The sequence below is a fragment of the Gopherus evgoodei genome, chromosome 4 (genome assembly GCF_007399415.2).
Source record: "Gopherus evgoodei ecotype Sinaloan lineage chromosome 4, rGopEvg1_v1.p, whole genome shotgun sequence".
NCBI lineage: Eukaryota > Metazoa > Chordata > Testudines > Testudinidae > Gopherus > Gopherus evgoodei.
Genome location: NC_044325.1, coordinates 56,187,388 through 56,201,932, shown reverse-complemented (window position 1 = coordinate 56,201,932; position 14,545 = coordinate 56,187,388).

Here is a 14,545-nt window from a genome sequence, read left to right as displayed (position 1 = left end):
CCCTATAGAAAGCAGGAGTGGGAACCAAATCCTGCAAACTAATGGATGTGGATAATTTTACTCACGTGACTCATCCTACAGAATGCAATGGGATTGCTCTCAGACATGTGAGAATTTACGTGTTTGCAGGATCAAGCAGATGTCGATTAAATCATTCGGAAAACTGCATTCCTTGATGCTAAAGAAGTTAAGTTGAGGTGTTAAATGAACTTCAGAAGCATTGAACTTGATTTGGTTTCCTCCCAACTTTTATATTGATCTGACTAAGAGCATACTCCTCCTTTTTAATATTCTAGTAAAGAAAAAACATTTAATCTAAAAATAATGCAGGAAGTAGCACTATGCCTCGTGACTTTTAAGTCAGATTTTAAATCCTATTTTTTCTATCAAATGTGTACTCAGTTTGGAGTAAAGATTTAATTAAGCCTAAAAATGTAATTAAGTGCTATTGAACACAGTAGGTGGCTGTCCTATGAAGGGAGAAGTGCAGCTGCTAAATAGGGCATGAAATTTACTATCAAGAGTGGTTTATTTATATAATAATGTAATATAATAGGTGTCCTTCAACAGATTAACATTTCAGATGATCACTGACGAACACTTAAGAAAGTGACATTGACAGGATGGTAGTATTATTCTATGTCTATGATATTTAATCCTTCCCAGGGACCTTGACATGCTGTGAAGGCATGTGTTCGAATGACCCTAGACCGTACGCTGTCTGGAGTTTTAACTCTTGGCAGGGCCACTCATGCCAGACAGGTCAAAGTGTAGAGACCAGACAAAAAGCAGTACATTCATCGTAGAGATTGGGAGTTGAACAGTAGGTCAACAACCTATTTATGTTATAGAAACATAAGCTTGCTAGTCTGGAAAACAGCATGATAGACAAGGATGGCAGAGCCTTGTTCATGCCCTAAGCAATGCATTATGGTGCAGGAAGGATTCATATTTGAATTTTTATGAGCTTTAACAAAAAACAAACCATCACTAGAATTAAAGTTCTGAAAAGACTTTTTTTTCCATGCAAGTTTTGCTGAAAGTCATTTCAAATGTGTTTTTCATCCTCAAAATTTCACTCTTCCTGGACGTTTCAGCAGACTAATTCTTTTTTATATAGAAAAAGTGGGTCAGTTATTGTACTAAAAAATTCAAGTTAATCTCTGGGGTTTTCTTTTTGTTTGTTGTGTATGTGTGGCGGGGTGGAGTATTTGAGCAGATTGACTTCAGCTGTTTGAGTTTAGCATGGGTAAAAAGACAAAAATCAAACCACTTATATACCTACCCCTTCCCCAATATTACTAGGATAAAAGTTAATGGTTTTTGAAGTTTCTGGCTAATAGTGGACATAGACTTCATGAGGACTAGTCTGAAAGACAGTTTTTGACTTCTTGGAGTACCAGAAACAGAGACTGTTCAAATAACCATTTTTATCCAGGGAATGAATGTCCTTCCAGGTAGACTGAAATAGCAGAGGTCAATATCTTCAATGGTAAAGTTTGTCTTCTTTATAGTAGCTATAGAGGGTGAAATCCCAATCTCATTGAAATCAATGACAAAATTCTCATTGACTTCTGTGGAACATACAAATGTCTCTAGATTTGCAAAGTACATTGGTTAGTATATATTAACCTTTTTAGTTCTCTTTTTTATATTAATTCCCCCAGAATTTTTATGACATTAGCAGAAAGTAGGTTTGAATTCTAAGAGTATTAGTTTTTAACCTGTGAGTGACCTGTACTCAAGAATTTTTATGTGATTGAGTGTTGGGTTGTATCTAATTATTCTCAGCATCTCCAGGTCTGAGGAATCCAGGTATCCAGAGAAAAGACCCTTCAAACTATTAGGAATGTCTACAGAAGTATGTTATAAACAAAACTGGGTGATTGATAAGGGATACTTTTTTATGGCAGATGTTTTCTGTAGTGGGTTGGGTGATAAATCAGGAATAATTGTTATTACAGATGGATTCTGTAATGGATGAAATAATGAACCATTGAAAGATGTTTTTAAGTTATTAAGAATTGTCGGTTTTCACAGCGGTTGGTCATAACGACCAGATTAGAGATTCCTTTTTACTCATCAATCAGATAAACTGAGGACCATAAAGAAATTCCATCAGTAATTAGGAAAAGTGGAACACATGATAAATATAACCATGGGAAAGTATTTTTGCCATCGAAAAATTGTGTTCCTTGTCTCCGACCCTGTAAAAAACAGAGGGCTTGAAACTTAGGTCAGGGAGTTACAAACTGGCAGCATTCCACTTATTACAGAGGAGAGACACACAAAGGCCAGCACTTTACCTTACACCCAGGGTGATAATGTATCTATTCTTTCTTTATTCTGTATAGTGCTGTACTAATTTCAGATTGATAATCTTTGATTAACTAATTCCATTTCAGCCTATTTGACAATCTTGAATTATAAAATTCAAATATGCAACCTATGTAATTCCTGTGAACATGATTATCATGAGCTTGATCTTCAGAGGTGCTGAAAAACTGCTACTCCCATCCAATGGCTAACTCATGGGAAGGGATGACATAATACCTTTAGAATTATCTGCCTCCATCAGAATGAATAGGAATACAAGAACATTGGATTTAGGACTGGAATGGACCTCCTGGATCATCAAATAGAAACCCTTGCTATCACAGGCAACTCAATCATACAATTCTGTTCAAAAACTAATCAAGGATCATCTTCAGACAAGTTGGATTGTTTGTCCCACTATTCCTATGGAAGACTGTTCCAGAACTTCACTCCTCTGATGGTGAGAAAACCTCAAAGTTGTGCATTTCTGAAAATATTGCACCATCCATTTTCAACCCAGGTTGCATTGGGAGGGAATTGCCTCTCCTCTGTAAATAATGCTTTCTTTTCAATGGGATGACTCTCATTGGCTTCAACAGGTTTTAGATCAGTCTGGTGTTCATACATCCTATACTGCTAAGCATTTGATGCTGTGCAAGTAATGCACATGCTGGTCAACATGGGATCAAGAGCAGTCTTGGGATACTCTAGCAAGCAGATTTCAAACTGATGAAATTCATGTGATGCTTAAGAAGTTTTAAATTGCTTCAAACAAGGGCAAAGAAAATTCAAGGCAACAGAGTTACTAATAATCTCACCATTCAGGTCCTCTGGTCTAACTAGCCAACCCTCTTCTGAAGTATTACATGGAATTAACAGATCAAATAGCAGAATTAATTAACAAAATATAGAACATCGCCCAAGAAAAAGATTACTACAAATCTTTATTAGCTTTCTCACTGCTATGACCTTGACTGAAGCCTGACTGAGTTTGATCATATTGCTATAGCTGGAAGGTACCCTAAACATTTTCAAAAGAAATGGCAAATTAAAGATGCTTCAGGATAGGACTACCAACATGTTGCAAGGAAAGGAGAGGCTTATTGTCAGTTTGAGAACAGCAGGGGAATTACCAGATGTCTGGAAGACTTCTTAATGTTTGTAATAAAAAGGAATATTGGCATTAGTAAACCCCCACAGAAGCTGCCTGGACAACATAGTCCAAAAAATGAGTTGCAGCAAGAACAGCAGAACAAGCTTTGTAAATGATAACAGTAGTAACTTTTTAAAATCTGAGATGACATGTTTTAAAGAGGCTTTCCACAGCTCCAGAATGTTTTTCCAGTTTTGCAGTGGCAAGTAACATTTCCTAAGCACAAGCAGCCTTCTAACAGGGAGACTGTGCTTCTCCTTCTGTCATTGGCTGTAATACCAAAGCTTCAAAAGCAAGCAGGTACTCCAACAATACAACAAACAGCTCCTAGAAGAGCAAAAATCCCAGGAGAGTCTCAGATCCAACCCATTGCTCAACGATGGCTCAAAATAAGGAAGCTGCTGGCTTTGTGATGCCTGCAAACTTCTTAATTACAGTTCTTCTGAACCACACATTTAAGTACTATGAAGATCTTATTAGCTACAAAGCAGAGAGCCAAAACTTACCCTGTGGCACAGCATTAACAGTACCACTAATGTTACCTTGAAAGGACAGAAACCTGAACATCCACTTCCTGGCTACTTCACAACAGTACTTAAATTATAAAGATTGGCAGGCAGTCTCTGAAACTCATTACTATCTGATGGCTGTTCAGTAGCCTATGTGAACTGAGTCCAGTTCTGTTTGGATAGATGTCCACCTAATAGCTGGCACCATATAGTAAACTTGATGGCAGACCAAAGAAGAATCAAAGGACTGAATGATTGGATGACTCAACTCTCCCCTCCCTAGGGGAAATTGGGAAATCTGGATTGCCACTACCCATACTGTACCTGCTTTGCGATGGAGACAGCTTCATTCTCCAGTTTTGTCACTGCGGCACAAAATTCATTAAAAAAGCCAAACTGACATTCCAGGGTGTTATCCAGACCAGTGAGAGGCTTTGTCATCACCTACCATGTAACAAGGGGTGACCTGCAATGCCTTGCTGCAGTAGCTCCCAACCTGGATTGCTCATAGGAGCACCTGCATGTAACTGCAGCCTGCCAGCCACACTCTAGTCACACTCCAGCTGTCAGCAGCATTGGTTACTATTTCAGGGTGACCCCAACAAACCCCCAGTCTCAGATTTTCCCTCCAAAATGTATGTTCTGTACTGTCCAGCCCTCTCCTGGACAGTCCCAGAGATATTAGGTGTGTTGTTCCTCTAATGAAACAATACACAACAATTAGCCACCTTCAATGGGGTTACCAAGACAATTTAACTTAAACACAGTGGGTTCGATCAAACAATAAAACAAAAGAAGACAGGATTTTAAGTGAGTACAAGTAATGAGGCATAAAAAAGTCTGAAATGGTTATAAGAAAAATAAAGAAAATGCTTCCTAGTGCCTAACTGAAACTGTACTTGATTCAAGGTAACATCCTTTCCACATCCTTCCAACAGCATTATGGACCAAAATCTTCACATCTGGACCCTTCCTCCCAAGTCCAACAGATGGTTCTTTAGTCTTTTTGGGTGCAAGAAGGGAGATGGATAGGTAGAGAGATACCTTGGGGTGTTTGCCCCTCACTTTTAAAGTTCAGTCCCCCCCCATAAAGTTATATCAAGCTGAGCAGAAAGAGACATGGAGTCTGAGGGCTGGTCTACACTAGGGGAGGGGATCGATCTAAGATATGCAACTTCGGCTACGTGAATAGCATAGCTGAAGTCAAAGTATCTTAGATCGAGTTACCTACCATCCTCAAGGCATGGGATTGACATCTGTGGCTCCCCCTGTCGACTCCGCTACCACTGTTCACGTTGGAGGACTTCCGGAGTCGACATGAGTGCGTTCGGGGATCGATATATCTTGTCTAGATGAGATGCGATATATCAGTCCCCGAGAAATCGATTGCTACCTGCCGATATGGCCGGTAATGAAGACGTATCCTAATGAGGAAAGATGCTTCATACTGTTTTCTTTCACTTGCGTGTGCTGAGATGCAGATTTTCTTCTCTCTTTCGCTAGGCTCCAGGACCCTGAAAGGGGAGAGAGTCTTACAGCCCAGGCCCAGCTAACATGGGCCAGGCATGGGTTTTTAATGGCAGTGTAGACATCCCAAAATGGTAGGAGTTTAAGTAGCCAGTCAGTCACTAATATTTAATGGTCCATAACAGCAGAAAGGGAAAAATAACAGATTTAATTAACATCGCATTGTTGAATAAGTCCAACAGTAATATGAATAAAAGTAAAGGTAATATAAATACAATCTTAATAGTGTTGTCCAATTAGTGAACAAATAATGTATGATCATGAGTACTAAGAAGATCACAGGAGATAATTTCATGCTTGTTAGTTCGTAGATATCGCTAAATTCTTAAGCCTGACAGCCCAACCCTGCAGGAAGGTTTTGCAACTGACTTCACTGAAAAAAAAGAGACCGATAGCACCTTCGGAAAGACACGAGTCCAGATTTTCAAGACTGCTGAGCTCCCAGTTAAGCATCAAATAAGGGCCAGATTTCATCACTACAAGAAAACCTCCATGTCTGGTCTGTACTTTTAAAGTTTTGGGGATAAATCCTGCTCCTGTCTTAATTTTCACCAAAAGCCCTAGGTGTTGCAGTCCAGATGTGGTTCAGTTGCATACAGATGCAGAGGCCATGGGATGTAGGAAACCAGTGAAAGGAACCTGCATACCCTCTACATGCCATAAAGCCCCTCTCCGTGGGTTCCTATCTTTGCATCCTTGCACAGTGGGATTTTTCTGTGGGTGGGATCAGTAGAAGGATTCATCATCAGCCACTGACCAAGTGAGGGGGCTGCCCTATAGCCTGATGCATAGGATAGTCCCCCATCAACACTCTGGAGAAAAACCTGTGCTTGAGATATGGTGGTGAATTTGCTCTTTCATAACTTTGCCCTTTTTTTTTTTTTTAATGCTGTACTACATAACCTTCTTTGCTTGGACAGAGAACAATCACTGTACAAAAAATATTGCTACAGTAAAAAGCACATGCTAATAACTTGATATTACTGTTAGTTACTGCTTTCTAATTAATTTACCAGCATGTAGAAGTATATTTTTAAAAATGTCAGTGTTATTAAAATTATATTGTGCCAACATACTGCTCTTTAGTCTTAAAATTGTGAGTGAATTACAAATACTGTATATATGCTCCATCAGCCACTCAGAATGCTGGAGTACAGCCCTTATCCACAGAATTTAAATTGAGAATAAGCTTTATCATTTGGAAACCAGCTTTTGCATAACATATAGACAGACTCCATGCAATTATGCACAATGCAAAAGCCTGCATAAATTTATCTCCCCCCCCCAAGATAATGCATATAAATTTGTTTGCCCTGCATAAATCCACAAAACTAGCCAATTTTCCTGCCATCCTCAGCCTATCAGCCTGTCTGCCCATCATTTAGCTTTCTTCCTCTGTGCCTGCATATTCTGCTGTGCTGTCCGCCCAAAGGTTAAGCACAACGAAGAGCAACAAAAATGATTTGAGGGATGGAAAAACATGCCTTTTTTATAGTGAGAGACTTAAAGAGATTAATCTGTTTAGTTTATGGGAAAAAAAAGATCAAGAGATGACTTGATCGTGGTGTATAAATACCTTCACAGGAAGAAAATACCTTTACTAAAGAGCTCTTTAATCTAGCAAAGCATGGCATCACAAAACTGATGGCTGGAAGCTGAAGCCACTAACATTGATTAACCATTCAAAGAAATTATCAAGCAAAGTGATGGATTCTTTATCTCCTGAAGTCTGAAAATCAGGAGTGCATGCCTCTCTGGAAGATAAGCTTTAGCACCGGGATCGGCAACCTTTGGCATGCGGCCAGTCAGGGAAATCCACTGGCAGGCCAGGATGGTTTGTTTACCTGCCGCGTCCACAGGTTTGGCCAATTGCAGCTCTCACTGGCTGCGGTTCACCGTGGGGGCTGCAGGAAGTGGTGGCCAGCACAACCCTCGGCTCATGCCACTTCCCGCAGCCCCTATTGGCCTGGAACAGTGAACCGCAGCCAGTGGGAGCTGCGATCGGCCAAACCTGCGGATGCTGCAGGTAAACAAACCATCCCAGCACACTAGCGGATTTCCCTGACAGGCTGCGTGCCAAAGGTTCCTGATCCCTGCTTTAGCCTAACACAAGTTATTGGGCTCAGTACAGGAGTAACTGGGTGAAATTCTATGATCTGTAATACAGAGGATCAGATTAGATGATATAACAGTTCCTTTTGGCCTTAAAATCTATGAACAAATTAATGGAAAGTTACTTATTAATGTCAGCGTGTTTGCTCAGACTCTAATTGCTACCATGTTGGAATTGGCCCAGAGACCTCATCAGCCCCTCTTGCTTCTGCAGGTCTCCCTCCCCTGCCGTACAAATGAAAAAAAATTCTTCTCCTGAAGAATTCCTAACTTCAGCAGGAATTATTCCTTTTCTACTGTACAAATAAATACATAAATAGTTATCTATTTGGATTCATTTTTAGAATTATTGCAATAAAATTGAAGGGTGTTGAATAATGTTGTAATCTGATAACAATGTTGCATAATTCGCAGTCAAAGGCTCTTAGCTTTTTGATCTTTTGTTTCCTGATTAGAGTTGTGCAAACTGTTTGCAGAGGAATCAAAGTACATGGAAAATGCCAATTTTGTGATCTAGTAAACTGAGAACCCAGATTAGTTTTGCTGAATTACTTACTAAGCTTCAGGAACCTTTCCATTTTGATAGGTCTTGTTGCACACGAATCCATGCTTGTTTATAGTTTTCATGGAAGCTATGTGCAGTTTTGCATTGCTTGGCTTGCAAAATTCAGCACTTTGCACTGAATTTTGCTTTGCCTTTTTAACTTTGAGTTTGAGTTTCAAACAAAGCAAATCTTGAGGTATGAGATGCAGACTCAGAGAATGAAAATATTAATAGAAACATCTCCAAAGCAAAACTGGAGAAATTCACAGCTCCATTCAGAAGATGGAAAACTATCTGAATAGCTACACACCTAATGGTATGTACGCTGTAAACATAGGGCCAGATCCTCAGCTGCTGTATATCAGTGTGACTCTCCACGGGCTTCAATGCAGCTACACAAGTTTATGCCAGCTGAGGATTTGGCCTATGTTATACATAACTCTGGAAATTGCTCACCTTGCTGGTCTGCTGCATCCCAGATTCCGTAACCTTTCAGGCATACAAAGCCCATCTTTTATCCAGGCATGTACAACTTGAGGGAAAGATGATAGTTTATAAGCCTTCCCTTAAAAGTATCAGTGTGAAGGATAAATAGAGCCAAATTTTGATCTCTTTACTCATAGTGAGTAGTGCCTTACTCCACAATAGAGAGTGACAAGTCAGTGGGACTACTATATAAGGGTATCACAACATTCCGTAACATTCTGTTCAAACAAATGTTATATCATATATATTGTTCTTTATTTTCTGTTACATGCTATATGTAGGTTATTGAACTATAAAATAGAAATAAATAAGATATAGGTAATGGAGAATATGCTGTACAGCGTGGAATTATTTCAGACTCAGAACACATAAAATGCAATGCATTAGAATAAAGATGCTACTGTTTCCCCCTAAATTGGTACAATAAAATAAACACTTTCAAATTTTCAATGCCCATTGGAAAAAAAATCTCAGCTATACATATAAAATGATGGGATCTAAATTAGCTGTTATCACTCAAAACAGATCTTTGAATTATCGTGGATCATTCTCTGAAAACGTCTGCTCAAAGTGCAGCAGCAGTCAAAAAAGCTAACTTTAGGAAAGAGATAAGACAGAATACATTATAATACTATTTTATAAATTCGAGGTACACCCACACCTTGAATGCATGCTGCATATAGTTCTGGTTGCTCCATCTCCCTCCCCCCCCCAAAAATAATATCAGAATTGGATGAGGTGCAGACAAGGGCAACAAAAGTGTTTAGGGGTATTAAATGGTTTACATATATGGAGAGATTGAAGACACTGGGCCTGTTCATCTTAGAAAAGAGTTGACTAAGGTAGGATGCAAAAGAGGTCTAAAAATCATGAATAGTGTGGAGAAAGTTAACAGGGAAGTGTTCTTTACCCCTTTACATAACACAAGAACTAGATTTCAGAGTGGTAGCCGGGTTAGTCTGTATTAGCAAAAAGAACGAGGAGTACTTGTGGCACCTTAGAGACTAACAAATTTATTTGGGCATAAACTTTCATAAAACCCACTTCATTGGGGTCACCCAATAAAACAGATAGGCAGCAGGCTTAAAAACAAACAAAAGGAAGTACTTTTTCAACACAACTCACAGTCAACCTGTGGAACCTGATGCCAGGGAATGTTGTGAAGGCCAAAGGATAATGGGGTTAAAAAAGAATTAGAAAATGGAGAACAGATCTATCAATGGTTGTTAGGCAAGAGTCTTAGGGATACATCACCCTGCTCCAGGTGTCCCTAAATGTCCAACTGCCAGATGTTAGTATCACACCCCAATGGCCCCCTCCCCTTAGGGAGTCCCCCGGGAAGGTAGATCAGCACTGTAAACTGCATCGCAAAGCATTTTGGGGAGAGGTGTGTGAGTGGGGAGACGAAGATTCCTTTGTAGGTACTAGAGGTCGAGAGGGGAGGAAGGAGAAGAGCAGAGAATGGGTTAATTCAACACTACAGCTAGCAAGTTCAGTCCGAAGATAAGAAGTTAACTCCAGCCAGCTCAAGGCCAGCTGCTACCTGCCAAGACAGAAGGAGGGAAGTCCAACGCCCCCCGACCAGTTGTGAGAAAAGAGGAACTAAGACAGACACAGAGCTGCAGAGATAACAGCGAAACCAGTGAAGGCCAAGACAGAAAAGAAAACAGTCTCCAAAGCCAAGATGTTTTGGGGAAGGGAAAGAGACCACAGAAAGTAGTTTGAACTGGCACAAAGAGCACCAGGAACACCAGGTCGCAGAATGGAACATTCCCAAAGGAGCCCAGGACTTAAAACCCTCCTGAGAGCTGAAGCAATTCAGAGATCAACAGCGGATCCTTGGATGACCTGGACCCAGGACAGCACTCCCATCCACCCTTCCCCCCCTCTTCTTCTTACGTTACACCCAGGCCCGACCAGTCTTGGGTCGGGTGTGTGTGAGTATGAAAGTGGGTTAGGACTTGGGACACTAATGCTTTCTTCCTTCCCCTGAGTGATGTGGGAGCATTTCCAGCACTCTCTGCTGTTTTTTGATCAATAAAGCTTTAAACTTCAAACATTTGATTCGCCTTGTCATCTCCTCCCCAAAAAGATCCTATGGCCCCAGCCTGATCAACTGTGGGTCCAGGCAGATTGGTAATGAAAATCTGTCACGCTAGGGCTGGGTCACTTGAAATTGCCATTCTGTTCATTTCCTCTCAAACATCTGGCACTGGCCACTGCCAGAAGACTGGATGCTAGGCCAACCATTGGTCTGACCCAGTATGGCTGTTATTATGTTCTTAAGAAAGGTAAGTCTTTAAAAAATGCTAGTTTTACTTTGAATATATGTCCAGAAAAATAACTACAAAAGTTTAATCAGCCTTTTTCATAGTTTGGAAAGAGAACATTATCATTTTTGCTGAGTCAGTTGGATCAGTCTAACCAGTAAATTGATCTCTTTCTAAAGTGATCTATAGTTTACCAGCATGCCCTGAAATATACCCGAGAAGACCATAATGACACATTTACACTATTTATCTCAAATGACAATTTGACAATATTTGTTTGTTCCCAGGGCTCCTTATTTCATATTGTAGAGTTAATTTCCCACACCAAGAGCAAATGAATCTGTAGCACAAATCCCTAAATTCTGTAACAGTTCAAATAGCAACAAGTTCCTTTAACTGTCCATAAAGATTCCCAAACACTGATCATCCAATTTCCAACTACATAATCTGGAACAAACAAACATCAATTATAGAAAATATAATTATCCTTTTAAAATTTCAGCTTAATGGAGATTTTATATCTGTCATTTGTTTCAGTTGCAGAACTATAATTTTACTTAAATAGCAGTTTTAATGGGATTATGAAAGGTTTATAAAAGTGATGTATAATCAGAAGGGTTATATACTGAGAATACAGTTCTCACACTACTGCAGAAATGCCTGTGCTGCAAAGAAGAATTATAAGAGCACAGAATCATAGATGTTAAAGACTGAAGAGACTTGGGGCTAAACTCATCATGGCCTTTGGCCAGGCATAAATCCCACCCCCAGAATGCTCCCCAACTCTCCCTGACCTGGCATAGGGGGCCTGTGATCTGTATTGCCTGTACAGAGATGCTATGTCACTGGTGGGCAGGCAGTGGGTAGGCAAGGACAGAGTGGTTGGAGGCTTGACTCTGCCCACCCCCACAACTCAGTAGGTAGAACAGCAGTTACAATCTGCCTCCCAGCCCTGGGTTCCTCCTTAGATAACACAACTGGGCTTGCCGCAAAAGAACAAATTAGAATAAAGAAATTAAATATCTTCATAAATATCTCCTTACCATGGTATCATTTGATAGACATAATTAGATCAGTTATATAATTAGGTTTCAGCACCTCTATGGTAAATTGTATTTGGAAAAGATGTCACATACTTTTGTCTATACAATTCGTAATGTATTACACAACTCATATTATTCACTCCATTCTCTCACAGAAAAATTCCCAGTCCTCAGCTAAACAGAGAAATCAGAAATATGCTTTTCATTTCATTTCAGAGAAATCCTTTTTACTTACAAATTCTCATCACAAACAGCAGGATCATGTGGAAACAGAGCTTTTAGGTGATACTGATTTTAAACAGAAAAAGTTGTCTTATAATCAGAAAAAAGGAATCAGAAAAACACTGAAATCTTAAAGCCAGAAGTCGTCCACCTGATTGTTACATCTGCTCTGCTGTGTTTGGAAAATGTAATTCTCAGGAAATGAAGTGATACAGGTCTGAGTCAAAACCTCCAACAATCATTAAAAAAGAAAAAAGCAAAGAAAAGAGACACTGGGTGTAGAGACACATACACCTATGTACACATACATATAATATACACATTATATTGTAGAGACATACACAGACACACATATATATACATACACTGTTCTATGTTTGTGCTGGGCAGAATTCAATTTTAATTTTCTTATGTCAACAGATATTAATGTTTCCCTTTAAATTTTTACAGATGTGGGAAATTATGATGGGGGAGTCAGACAATAATTTAAATGACAATAGATGTTGACACTTTTTGTTTTAATGGTTATAAAGCTTTAACATTTTTAATCTCAACATCACATGTCAAAATGTTAGCCTTAAATCAAACATTAGTAAGTTCCCAAGCAGCATTTTTCTTACTTTGCCTATCTGTAAATTTTGATCATTATCAATGGAAATCTTTTTTATTTGGTTTGTGGTGTACAGTGAAATAAACACTTATCAACATTTAAGTATAAAAATCTAATTCTTCCAAGCCTACCTGCATTGTAGGGGAGTATTGTTAATGCCCTATATAGGAGTGGGGCAATGAGATCATTGTTATAACAGCATGCATTCTGTTTTCTGACAGAATTTTAAGACATATGTTCAATGTTATCACTGATCAGTTGATAAACTGACTTCATTCATTTCAATGTAAGTGGGCAGCACAACTGAAAGGAGGGAAAAGAGCAGGGAGCTAGCAACAGAAGGCCAAACAGAATGTACAGTATATACTATGGGCTAAATTCAGAACAGGTTTGAGCAGGCACCATACTCTGGGTAAACACTTTCAAAAGCACTTAAGTGATTTAGGAGCCAATTTTGAAAACATTACCATTTATGTTTTTCTACTGTAGTGTCCCAGACACAGAATCATAGAGTTAGAAGGGACCACAAGGGTAATCTAGATTAACCTCCTGCCAAGATGCAAGGTTTATCTGAGACATTGGGACATGTGAGTCCCAATCCAGCAAAGCACTTACTCACATGAATAGTCCCATTGACTTCAGTGGGATTACTCATGTATTTAAAGTTAGGCCCATGCTTAAGAGCTTCGTTGAATCAGGGCTCTGGCATTTATATCAGCTTTATTTAAAGTTAAAATTGTTCCACATGAAGTGGTTGGATGTTATATAATAAGCAATTTAGTGCCAATGGTACATGAATGAAATAAAAAGCTGTAATTTAGAAGCGTGCATGGGTAAAAGTTTTTTTGCTTTTCTTACTTTGCAACTGGACAGGAAGTGTCTGTTAAAGTGCCATTGCAGAGATTTAATTGGAATTGTTCTCTGTGCTAGCACTCAGTTCTCATAAGGGACTTTTCCCTACACATTTTCTTTTGCCCTCCTATTTCTGTCTGCCACTAAATCTAACCCCTCAATTTCCCCTATAAAACTATGAATTTTATTTGCTTTTTTCCCCCAAGTGTACTCTAAAGATAAACTAAGCAATTATTTTAAAGGTTAAGCTGTTGAGACAACTGGAATATATTCTGAAAGATGCAATTTAGCACCAGATCAGATGTATCCAATTCTCAAGAAAGCATGCAGGAGAAAGACTGAATTATAAGCATGATTAAAAACGTTTAAAAGAAGTCTTTATTAATAAAAACTAGAAGAGTGGTTGTCATAAACAGATAGCTAAGGGTTAATGTCTCTTACACCTAGAAAGAAGTTCCTGACACACCTGATCAGAGGACCAATCAGGAAACCAGACTTTTTCAGATCTGGGTGGAGGGAAGTTTGTGTGTGAGTCCTTTGTTCTTGGGTCTTCTGCCTGTACTCTCTCGGCTATGAGGAGTGATTTTTTCCATCTCTCGCCTGTGCTCGGCATCTTTGATTTGTTCTTCAGCCTCCATTTTTGTCTTGTTAGGCATGGTTCCACTTTTCTTGTGTTGGGGTGCCCTCCGGTGTTTATCTTCTGAACTGCAGGTTCTCTGTTGCCTCCTGGGGTCTGCCTAGCAACAGTGCCTTTTTCCCTTTCTTCCTCTAGCTAATCTTTTCAATGTAAAGTAAACCAGAAAAACCACTTTATTTGCATGAGTATAGTGCTGGTATTTGACTCCTAATGGGAGTGCTATTGTGTGACAAAAGACCCGTAATAGTCTCCTAATGGTTCCTT